Source organism: Zosterops lateralis (genome assembly GCF_965231275.1).
Source record: "Zosterops lateralis genome assembly, chromosome: 1".
In the NCBI taxonomy this organism is placed as follows: domain Eukaryota; kingdom Metazoa; phylum Chordata; class Aves; order Passeriformes; family Zosteropidae; genus Zosterops; species Zosterops lateralis.
In genome coordinates, this window is record NC_139762.1 from 62,703,614 (window position 1) to 62,716,229 (window position 12,616).

Here is a 12,616-nt window from a genome sequence, read left to right on the forward strand (position 1 = left end):
TGGGACCATACTGCCAAGAATTAATTATGCAGAGTCTTCCTTTGTGATGAGGCATGTCTGAAACAGCTTTATGCACAGAAAAATAATGCAAAACAAAACCATAAAAACAAGTGCAAAACTAATGAATACACAAGTCCTGCACCATTTGTCAGACCCTTTGTGACATCCTCTCATCCATCTGTTTGGGCTAGACTAACCTGTGTTGCAGTAGGTGCTGAAGCCATTGAAGAAGCAGAGCAGAGGAAGCCTGTGTCTCCACCAAGCCTTCCTTCACTGGGAACATGGACATGAGATAAAGGAAGTTCAGAGATGACTCTGTGGGTCTGACAGGTGGGATGTAGAAGGAGCTCACGGTCTCTGGAGTTGTCTAAGCAGCACAGAGAGTCTCAGGGTTCTTCATGGCCCCTGGATTACTCAGGGTCAAACTGTGTACTTTCTACCAAAGAGACTGAAAGCTGGATTCTCCTCTGCCTTGCATTACTTTCTACCTCTAAAAAGTAGCTGTCAACCATCAGCAGAGAAATGTTTCCATTTTGTCAGTTGTGTCTACGGTTACAGCTGGATGAAAAACAACTGGCCTTTTGGATACTACACTCCCTGATAGTGTCAAGTGTAAGGATTCTGCTTCAAGAGACATCTGTCTTACTTTAAACAGATGAAAGTGCAAGGCTGACCCCAAGGTGGTGAAACAAATTTCCAAGTCTTCATTCCTGTGGTATCAATGAAATATAGTGACTTATACAGGGGACAAAATATGCTGTAATATTTTTTCATAAAAAAAAAAGAAGCGCAAGTTAAACCCCAAAAACCCTGCAAGAGAGAAAGGAATCTGTAACATCTTTGAGAGAACAACATGTTTTACCAGTTAAATACTCAGTCCTAGGCAACACTTCCCTCTAATCCTGTGATAGATTGGCTTGACTTCTGAATCCTGCTGAGAAGAAATGCAGAACTAGGTTCTTTCAACTATTATCTTTTCCAAGTCTAGTTGGATTCTTAAGAAGATGGCTGGCAAAAAGCCACTCTTGCTGCTCCTGTTCCCTTGCCCCACCAAGGTTAAGTTTGCTATATTTCTCACTACAGCTCAGAAGAGCAGTAGTGAAGAGGTCAGTCTGTCTATAGGTAACCAAACCTATAGCCTCCCTTTTGGTCAATGCTGCAATGCAAACACAAAATATTCATGTCTAAAACATGTTTTTCACACAAATAAGTCAAGATTTAGGTTCAGTTGAAGCAATTATTGTTTTTTCCAACAAGGTTAGTGTCATATTTGTTGGTTAGAGAGATAAAATTATACGGAATGTTCTGATGATAATAATATAAACGTAGTAATAGTTATTCATATGTTTTTAGCAAAGATATTGTGAAACTAGTAACAGAAGCTTCTTAATGCGTTAGCCAATACTGTTAAAAAGCATAATAAAGAAATACGTGAAATAGAAAAATATGACATGAGAATAAGTTTAAAGGAAAATGGGATCTGCTGGAGGTGAAGCAGACTGATGTGGTTGGATACAATGCCACCATATTTCTGTTCAGCTGTGTTAACAATACTATAAACTCCTATTCTATCTGAAATAGAGAATGTTAGCTTCAACTCTTGGTAGTTGCTTTCTGTCACAATTTTGGTGCAGCACATCAGAATCAAATCTGGCACATGCAATTGGTGTTAATTACACAGGATTGTCTCTAAGGTGATGTGACAAGACCTTTATGCTGAGGGTCAGGGCTGCTGAAGTTAGCACTGCTTTTATAAGCACCCAGTCATGCAACTGGGCATTATGTAGGTACAGTGTACACATGAATAGAAAATATTTTCTGTGTGGAAAATATGCAGAAATTATTAAGGCAAGAGATGCAATTTCAGCTGCATTAGTCTACTGTTTGCACAGTTTCTTTATTTTGGAGGATCATGCTGGGGCAAACTGCCAGTTAAAACGAAACATTTCCTCTTTTTTTTCCCTTTAAGGTATGAGAACTGGAATCAGTATTAATCAGTTATTCTCACAGATGCTTTTTGTTGGTCTTTGCATCTACATATATAATTTTCATTGGGCCTCTAGGGTTTTTTTCAGGTTCCTGCAGACTTCTCCACGTTTTCATTTCAGCTAGAAACTCAGTTTTAGGGAGCAGGGCATACCTGTGGCATGCTCTGTTCAAAATGGCTCAGACTGGGGTTTTGTTTTCCAAATGGGCTTTCAACGCTGTTAGCTTGTTTCTTTCACTGCTGCTTTCTTTCCAGACATCTTCATCCTAGAATTATCTTCTATTAGAACTATGGAGTTTGTTTGGCTGAATTTAATACCATGTAGTTGGTTTAATGCTATGTTAGTGTTAAACCTTCTTTGTTTCTTATCCCTAATGATGTTTTAAGGTGCTTAAAACAAAAAATTATATATACACCTCAAGACAAAGATGCAGAAGTCCTAAATGTCTGCCATCACAGCAATGACTGACATTGTAGGTAACACTGTTGTTCTTTGGCAACACTGATCAGTGTTCAAAGAGGGAGGAAATTTTGCTGACATGAGTCAAAAGAAAACCTCATAATCTTGTGTACAAAAACACAGAAAAAGGGGAATAAACAACCTTATTTCCTTTCATGTAACTCCTGAGTGGGTTTTTTTACCCCTTGGCAACAAGCAATACCTTTGTCTCTTGTTGCAGTTTAGGAAATTGCTTCCCTTAACTTTGACCTGCCTCTTAGCATCGTCCAGTGTTTGCAGATGTCTTTAGTACATCTAGACTGGCTCTGGAACCAAGGCTCTGTGGTTGATAATTATTAATATATTGCAAGATACTGTCAAATGTACTCTCTTGTTAGATAGAAATAATTCTTTTTGCCTCCATGGAAAAATGGAAACACTGTAGCCTAGAGATGAAGAGTTCCTCTTTTGTATCATCTTCCATAGGAACTGTAGATTGAATTGCTTGTGGAAGCATTTTCTGGACAACTGCAATGTTTCAATTCAGAAAACTTTAGCTTCTAGGTGGGTACCTGTTAACTGACGCTGAAGACCCATAAAGACATGGTCAGCCCAATGTCCTTAAGGACATGAAATCAAACTCCTTCTGAGCCTGGAAGCATTATTTGTTTAGGAATGACCAATGACTCTACAAACTTTGAGAAACGCCAATGAGGTCCATGGTGTACTTTCTGAAATGTCAGTTGCCTTTGTAGGACTGTCTCCTCTGAGCCCTCACTAAATCTGTGTGAGGACCAAGGAATTGGAAAATTCCACCCACCCTTGGGGAGTTCCACCCAAGGAATGGTGTGTAGGAAAGACAGATGCAAGCATAAGTTTCTTAAAATACCCTACATGTTATCTAATGCTTTGTTTCTTCTAATCATGACTTAAATATGAGACCTGGTCATAGACTCCCTGGGGAGGTGACATAAATGCCAGAAACTGACAGTATGTCTGGGACTGTTGCTCTACAGAGCACTGTAGACTCATCTAAAAATAGGGAATGTTCCCCTCTACAGCTGACATCAAGAGTGATCTCTGTTGGGGTGCACTTGGAGTGACTCACAGGAGATCTGAGATACAATTAACTTTATAACCCTAAAAATTGCATAAAATAAATGCCTGTATTTGGAAAAAAACATTAAAGTGTCAACATCACCTAGAGCTTTCAAAAAATAAATATTGTGAGGCCAAAAGACTTGAAAGAAGACATCTTTAACTTGTGATAGATAACTGCTTAACTATCCAGAAAGAGAAAGAAGAGTTCTCTTAACTCTAAGAGTTAAGCCCCATTTCTTTAGGATTCTGCTAGACAACAATTCCTTTTTAAATAAAATGCAGATCAGTCAGAAAGTAAAACTTCCCCCCCTAACTGCAAGGTATTATGAATTGTTACTGTGGCTGGAAGAAGTAACATGTATCCTTTTGTTACCGACCAGCAGTCTGGGTTATAACATTTTGTAGCATTTCCAGATGAAAGAAAGCAGTCCAATAAAAGATTTTGCATCAGTAAGGTCATTTGGGGACATAACTGTGCGTGAAACATGTTGCATTTTCGGCAATATGTGAAAAGAGATTACAGTTCTGGGTGCTCAGTTTTTTTGAGATAGGTCCTGCTTATGTAGAAATCTTTCTCCCCTGCACTTAAGTGTCAAATTTCATTGCATAAAAAAGAGTATACACCATAGCAGATGGCAAAAATGCCATTGAATATTTTTTAATAATAGCAGAAAGCTAATTGCTTGTCAGCAGAAAATACCTTTTCCAGAATTGGCAGAAACCCTACAGAATATCTGTGTTGTTGCTGTAAGGTTCAAGCTGGTTGATTTTGTAAAAATCTGACAAAAGTAGTCTTTGCATTCATCTAAATACATTTGGGTAAGGTACAGCTGCTGAAATGAATACCTAATTGATGTGAAATGCTGCTGGAGTGCCAAAATGAAAAAACAGATTTTAAGAAGATGAAATTACTTCAATTATGACTTGGTCATCTGATGAAGCAAGGTACTCTGGCTTTTGGAAGAGCTGTGTATGAGTTTATGCACACTGAAGACTTTAATTTTACATCTTTTCATTGAGAGTATTATGTAGATATGTAGTCTGCCTGCTAAACACTGATGAATATCCTTTTTGGAACTGCTGTGAGAAATGGCAATATTATTATAATTCCCATATTGTAGATGTAAAGCCCCTAAATAATAGTTTCTGACTTTTTTTTTCATATATTTTCATCAACAAGGAAAAGCCCCTACAATTCAGTAGGACAAGTAGAAACTCATTATACTTTTAAGTTATCTCACTATTGTTAAGATTACTGTGAGTATCTGAAGAAGTTTGACTTTTTTTCTTTATATGCTTTTCTCTGAAGGAATGGCAAGTGATGTATGAGCATTTTTTAACAAGGTAAAAAGTTACTTTATGTTTAAAACAAAAGAATTTATGTTTAAAACAAAGAAACCCTAAATAATGCTCTTAATCACTCAATTGGCAGTGCCTGACAAAACTAGTCAGCCCAAATGACTAAATCATTACATCTTTCCAGATTACAATGCTGTGTTCACAAAGAATATCACCCAGAAGGTGATTTAAATCTTTCAGCAGAACTATTTCTGAAGTATTTAGATTTTTTTTTTTTTTGTATAACTCTAATCCAAATAAACGCTTTGAAATGCAACAGAAGCTGATAGCCATAATTTTTGTCTTAGGAGAGACCCTAACCCAGTGAGGACCCAGCATTTTTTGGAATATCTTTACTTTCCTACAGCCATTGATGGGAAAATTATCTCAATATTTTCCATCCACTGTGAGTCTTGTTCTTCTTATTTTGATATAATATTGAAGACATGAATAGCTGGAAGAATAGATGTAATTTCTTCATTGTAAAAACACAGAAAATCAGGGGAATCTCACACACAGTGATACAACGCATCTTTGCTGTGTCAAGAAAATCACTTGAAATCTGAAGTCATTCCATGGAGTTTACATCTGGCTTTTAGGCTCTGGAACTCATCGAGTTCTCAAACTCTGAAAGACATCCTATCTGTTGACTCAGTGGGTTCAGTATAAAGACCCTCATTTTTCCCTGAACACGACTATACTTGGAAGAATCTCTCTGATATAGAAATGTGATTCCAGCTTTTCATTTGCCAAGTGTATTTTTAACTATTTATTTTTGAGTGGCTGCTCTGCACTTTGCTTTAGTGTTATTTTTATAAAGATAATTTGTAGCTGTGTAAAAGGTGCTGAGGATGCACTTCCAGAACCCTTTTGTACATATGCAAAAATAATGAATAAATAAATAAATGCTCCTTTCACATGACCTCATCGAGAGCAAAGCCAAATTCTAGCAAGAGAAAGCCAGCTGAGCAGAATTTTCCAAGTGCCTGTATGACAACATTATTTCTATTCCCATTGCATCTCAGGGCCCTAGTCACAGACTGGGACATTACGATGCTAAGTGACACACAAAAATAAAAAGGATGTCTTTGTTCCAAGGGGCTTTTATAACAGCAGTGGTTGAAACAGGGCAGTGTCTCTCAGTAAGACCAGGAGCATTTTTCTGAGTGTTGAAGAGTGTATCAGCAGTTTCTTTTCACGTTGGCTTGAGGACAGATGGGGTAGGTGTGATGACATCTGAAGTTCCATTTCAGATGCCTTGTAAAAACTCATAAATGCTTCAGAAGAACCAAGCTGTACTTTGAAGAGGTAAGTTAAAAACCAAATGCTAATCAGCCAGCTATGCAGAGATGAAGTGGGGACAGTCAGCTCAGGTTTTCAAGTCAGCATTGCTGAGGCATTTTGCTTATGTACACACTTGTGATCTTGTTTTCTATGTCTACAACCATCTGAAATTTTGCATAGCTGCAGACTGAACATCTGCATAAATCTGAATGAAAGATTTAAAAAACAAATGAGAAGATTATGTAGCAAAACCACATCTTTGTTGCAGCATTTTGGAGCTCAGACACAAAAAATCAGACACATTATATGAAACTAACAATGTAAAATTGTGTTTTCCATACATATAATCCACCTGGACATTAACTTTTATCACCTGTATCTTCAGGATTGAACTGAAGGTGCAAACTACTAGAGGCAAGGAAATCATTATGAATTGTTAGGCTAGCACTGAAGACACTGCATTGTTCCAGTAAATGGACAGTGAGAACAGATATTTGTGGAGGTAAAGGCAAATGGACCCGTCTCTCAAATCTCATAGTTGTGGTGATACATTGCTGGAGCCGCAAGATTTCACTAGCCTTAAAGTGATAGCTGTGCCTTCATTGACAGAAGAGGTTTTAGCTCTTGCATCCCTGTGGTAACAGACAGTCCCCATATTTGCAGGAGTGTAGGAGACTTCAGGGTGCTATACACTGAACTTTTCTTTGTGCAGTCATACCCTGGCCATTTCTGCATCTCGAGTCCTCTGTGATACCCTTCCAGGCTGTGACTGTGCCCTGCTGTGTGCCCTTCCTTGTGTACACATATGAAGTTAGAGAAATGCACACAACCTGAGGCTGCATGGGAGGAAAGTAAGCACATCTCTTCTTTATCAAATGGAAACATAATCTCTTATAGGGTGATTTTACATACTGATTTTCCCTTGGCAAGAAGCCCATGGTTGTTGAAATTACACACACACATGTCCTGCTTTCTTCATCTCCTATGACTTTGGGGGAATAACATTAAGAGAGAGGCAGAGAAATGAATCTGGGATCTGGGAAACTTGTGAGTAGGGAAGAACTAGAAAGGGAACTGCAGCTTTAAATGGCTGTGTCTTCTCTTTTCAGTACTAGCACCTAGAGTCCTAAGTGGCATTGGACCCCATTTCCATAAAGTACAACTAATGTGAAGCAGTTTACACAAAATCTCAATTTTTACCTGATTGGGTAGAATGGAAATATTTTTGGATTAATCAGAATGAGAATGTTTTTTGTTCAGCTGAACCAAAGTATTTCATGCTAGATCAGAGGAGAATGTATCTGGGCTGCCAGTACTGTGTTCTGCATCAGCTAGTTTATGTCTAGATCAGGATCTTTGCCTGGATTAAATCCTGGTACTATACCATAATGTGCCTGTAGACTGCACCAGCCCTGACAAGTTTGTTAGCCAGAGTGTGTTCAGAGGGAAGGGGATGAGGGGAAGAGGACCCTTGGGCAGTTCAGCTGGGCACTCTTCTCTTTGGGGAGTGTGGAAACTTTTCAGTGAAATTAAAATGCAGCTGGAATTGGCTTTTTGAATGCTAGAAGTGCAGCTGGGAAGTAACTGGTGGGTTAAAACTGCAGATGAAAAACTGTGGGCACTTGCAGCAATTAAGCAGTCTGGAATCTTTCAGGGAATGAGCAAAAACCCACACATTTTAAATACAGTGAAAATATCAGGCAAATATATCTCTGCAGCTTTTTCCTGGCACTTTATTTCATCAACCAGCTAATAATACTAGTGTTCATATTCTATATATAAATTTTTCCCAATGATTTTTCTTTAAAAGGATGTAATTTTTAAAAATTATGATTGAAATTAATAACTCACAAGCCAACATCAGCAGGCCCTGATTTCAGGGTGTCAATTAGATAGTTACTTTTGCACTCCTGGGTGGCTGACAATATGCAGTTAAATTATAACAATATGCATTAAAATCACGACTGGCCTCCTTTGCTTCCTCTTCTATTAGCTTCTATTAACATAAGCCCTGGTAATTCTTGCACTGATTTGAATAAATAATAATTACAGTTCAGTAATCCTTGTTATAGCATTGCCTAATTAGTCTCTGTAGCTGACTTAAGGTTTAAATCATGTAGATAGGAATGAATTAAATATAGGATAAACAAAACCCTCACACGAAACAGCTTTCTCTCCAACATCATAGAAATGTTTCTCAAGGAACTATGGGAAAAAAAAAATTAAAAACATTTTAACTTATTTTCCTAGACAACTGCCAACTCTTAATTTGTTGACATTTTTATTTTCCTCTCTTGGGTCTCAAGTGGAAGATAGACCATGGCTTGAAATGTAGCTAACATTTTTATCTTTTAAGTAATCTCCTAGGAATGATGCTGCATGCATAAAACATCCAACATCCAACAGACCAAACTAAACTCTTCTATGAGTGTATTAAAGTCAGTGAAGTTACACACAAATGAATTTGGCCCGGTGAAGTATTCTGGAGAATAGAGCAAAGCCTATCAGACTATATACAAGAAAATAGAATACCAGAGCTGCACAGTTGGACAATTTAATTCTATTTTCGTTTTGGCTCAAAAGCTTGCTAGTGTCTATATTGCATAGCTTTTTATACGACAGCCATCACCACAAGATCTGTGTACCTTCCAATAATGCATTAAATAGTGTGACTAACATCTGGTCCAAGTTTGTTTTCTCATCTTCTCTAATGCTCTGGGAAGTTCTGTTTATAATAAATAATTATCGTGAGGAAAGGCATTTGTCCCTTAAGACACTAAAGAAGAGAAGCAGCATTTTTTACACAGATAATCAAATATTTAGGAGAAAACACACTTCTTTTCTACAATTCAGAAATACAGCCTTATACATTTAAAAAGTGCTTTCCACAGATGTCTCAAGGAGAACACTTTGCAACACTAATGCATTCCTAATGCCCTCTGTACGCAGAATTATGTCAGACCAAAATCTTGGGAGAAGAAGCTGTATTGTCAAATTGGTAGGAATCAAAGTGGCTCACACCCTTGTGGAAGATGCTTGGCCATTTCTGAGAGTGGCAAGTTGAGAGCAGAGCAGTTGGGGAGAGTTTAAGGCTTGGATCATGGCTGATCCAGGGCCAGCTGGAGCTGACAGCAGTAATCTCCACATGGCACCTCTTCCTCCAGAATGGGAAGGAGTTGAGTAAAACATTCACACAGATGAAATCAGAAATAAAGAAGAACTTGGGATTTGAGCAATCCCCTTATGAATGAGCAGTGTACTTTGCTCATGACATAAAAAGAAATCTTTTAAAAAATGAAAAAGAAGAAGAAATGATCAGAGAGAGCAGAAATTCTATATTGCACAATGTGGCTTAAAGCCATGCATGCATTCAAACCCCAGGCTCAGTTCTTTTGATACATCTAACAGATAAATCACGCTGTTGTTTGATCATCTACATTTGAATCTTATACTTCAAATTCAGATGAATCTTAGCAAGCTTAGGAGTTGGTACTCCCTAATTTGAATTCAATTGAGTAACATCTGTGCTGAGAAGCTAATTGCACAGATTTTTCAGTGGTCTTTATATGCAGTATTTCCTCTTTTCCATTTAAGAAATGGCTTTTGTTAGCTCTGCAGATAACCATGGTTCAAATTCATAAGCATCTTCTTTCTGTTTCTTTTTGTTTTTCCATCAGGTGTTTGTGTGAATTTGATTCTGTTTTCTTGCACAGTAATGCAAGATAACCCCAGTTTCTGTTCCAGATCTTCCATCATATACTGCCTCTCCTTGCAGTGTAGGTGCTCCTACAAGTCCCATCTCTGTTTCTGCAGATGCTTCTGTTGACTTTTAATTCTCTGTGATAAATTTTTTTCAGTAAGATTTTTTAAAAAACAGTAATTTAAACAAAAAAAATAAAAGTAGAGCTGGCTATCTGAAATACAGGATGAAGTTGTCTCCAAATTAATCTATATTGGTAGGGTGTCTGGGTATAGTTCAAAGCAGTTCAATGAACTGACTTCTTAGGGGTGAACTGATACAAGTTTTTTCATCAGGCACTGAATGATTGACAGCTCTGAAGGCCTATGTGTGTGTTCTGCTGGCAGGCAGGATTGGTCCAGCTTCTGAGAAGGTGGTCAGGGGGTCAGGAATATTGGTGACACAAAGAAATGGGAGCTGATGGAATAACATGAAGGTAGTGACAGCAATGGCTTTCTGCTTAGTGTTGAAAAGAAACTGTAAGCTCACCTCTGTTACACTACTGGAACTCTAAAGATGCCACAAAGCACGGAAACTTGCCAGTGACTGGAATCTTGCCATCAGTAATTTCAAATGATATGTGAAATGTAGTTCAGAGAAGCTGTGATTTATTTCAGTAGATCCCATACCTTTGAATCCTGTATTTTATCACCAAATCCATACACAAGACCAGTCTTTGTAGACATCTGTGATAACTGCTATAAATGCTGCGTTTAAATGAGACCAGACTCTGCTGTTTGGTAACATGAATCTCCTCTTCTTCACTCCTGAGGGAGCTGCAAACACGGAATAACACTCAGCTCAAAGTTACTCACTTTTTGCTTGGTGTGGTTTTCCTGTTTATAATTCTCTCATTTTTGTTAGAAAATTAAATTTTTCTCCTTTCTTTAAGAATTGTATTGATTATGTGTTCTAGAAATAAAGAGCTACTGTTGCATCCTGTATTGTTTTTATCTGGGAGTTTGCTGGTAAATGAACCAGACCAAATTCTTAAAATAAACTGAATTCAGAAGTATAGAGCTAAGGGCAGGAACATTTCAAGAAACAATTAGAACCCATTTTGAAAATGCAAAGACACAAAAATAAACAAGGCAGCCAGCCTAAACTGGCTTTGATCCCCTATGCTTCAGTATTTCTTTTTGATCTGTGGCTTTTCAGTGAGGTAGAAGAAAGTTTTTATCAAAAACATTCCTATCATTTAGGCACTGTAATAACCTGCAATTTCCAGGCTTTCAGGACTCAGAGAGGTTAGGTAACCACCTTTTGTTCAGCTCCTCATTCTCTATCATTTTCATTCTAAGTGCCTAAGACAGAATGTCACAGAAATCTATGGGTTGATTTCTATTTGAGCTGATTTAAACAATGCTAAGTGCTGCAAATGTGTCTGTTACTATCTCACACCTCTTCTGTTACTGTCATCCACACTAATAAAGAACTCCAAAATCATCTCCATCTCTTGTCAAAAGCATTTGGTTTTCACATGTTCCACATAAAATTTGTTGATTATTTGTAAAATGCAAATGAACTGTGGCCAGGTAGATAGATTTATCTTACCATAATATTATGACAGTTTAGTTAATAATTTTATTGTGTGAACTGTGAAGATTGCTGCTGCTCTGGAAACACAGCAGAAGGCTTCAAGAGTGCATGAAGGCAGTCAGCACCTGTGGAAGGTAAAAATGAGATGCTTTGTAGTGCTGCTGTAGTCTTAAGGGGAAAAAAAGGAATGATCTAAAAAATCCCCCAAAGACTCCTTAAGAAGGATTCTATTTGCACATTAGTGTATTGTGCTAAATTTACTTACTAATTTTGATGTCAACAGCAACCAGTACTAATTAAAAGCTTATACAACACCAGCGAATTTAGTAAAATAAAAATACAAATAAAAAATAATTTAAAGAGTTAGATTACACCAAACTGTAATTACTAATTCAAGATTACACAAGACTGTAATTAACAGTTCAGTGTTACAAACACTATCAAAAGGCAACTGATGACACATTTGCAGTATACACAAACATCATTGCTAGCAAAGTTTTAATACCTTTTTTTTTTTTTTTTCCTTTTTGCTAGTCGTTCAAATGGCTTAGGTAAACTGAATGCCAGTAGGGAAATCTAGCCAGGTTAATGCTATCTACTGTATCCCAGTTCAAGACAGGTTTTAACATGCTGTTTAAATTCACCTCAGTCTAAAAAGAAATTTCTTAAACACATGCTTGACAGTAGCGTGTGCTAAGACCCCATTTCTTACAGCAGCACACACATAAATATTTTCCTGACTTAAAGCCACAAGGATACAATCTTCATTTTAAATCCCTTCTGAGCAAGGCAAATGAGAATTCAGTCACCTCACTAACAGGAATCTTATAATGTAAGCCACACTTCTCTCCAAAACAAATACAATAAAAGGAGGCCAGTTTTATTCACATGTAGTCAGGCCCTATGGAGAGACTACTGTGAAGACTCAGGGCTGATCTGGTTCTACAAAATTGTAAATTCCCTGCCTTTTATGGACCTTTTAATTGTATTTTAGAAAGATGGCAAAGGATACCAGTCTTAACAGGAATTATTGATTTTGTAAGCTGAACAACAAATTAGAAGCAGAAGAGGAGCTCATCAAAGTAAAGACAATTGGAGGCCAATGGCAGGATTACCTAATGGGCAAACCCCAAATATAGATAAACACTCCACAAGGAAATGCTAACTCTGACACCTTTCTAGATTCTGC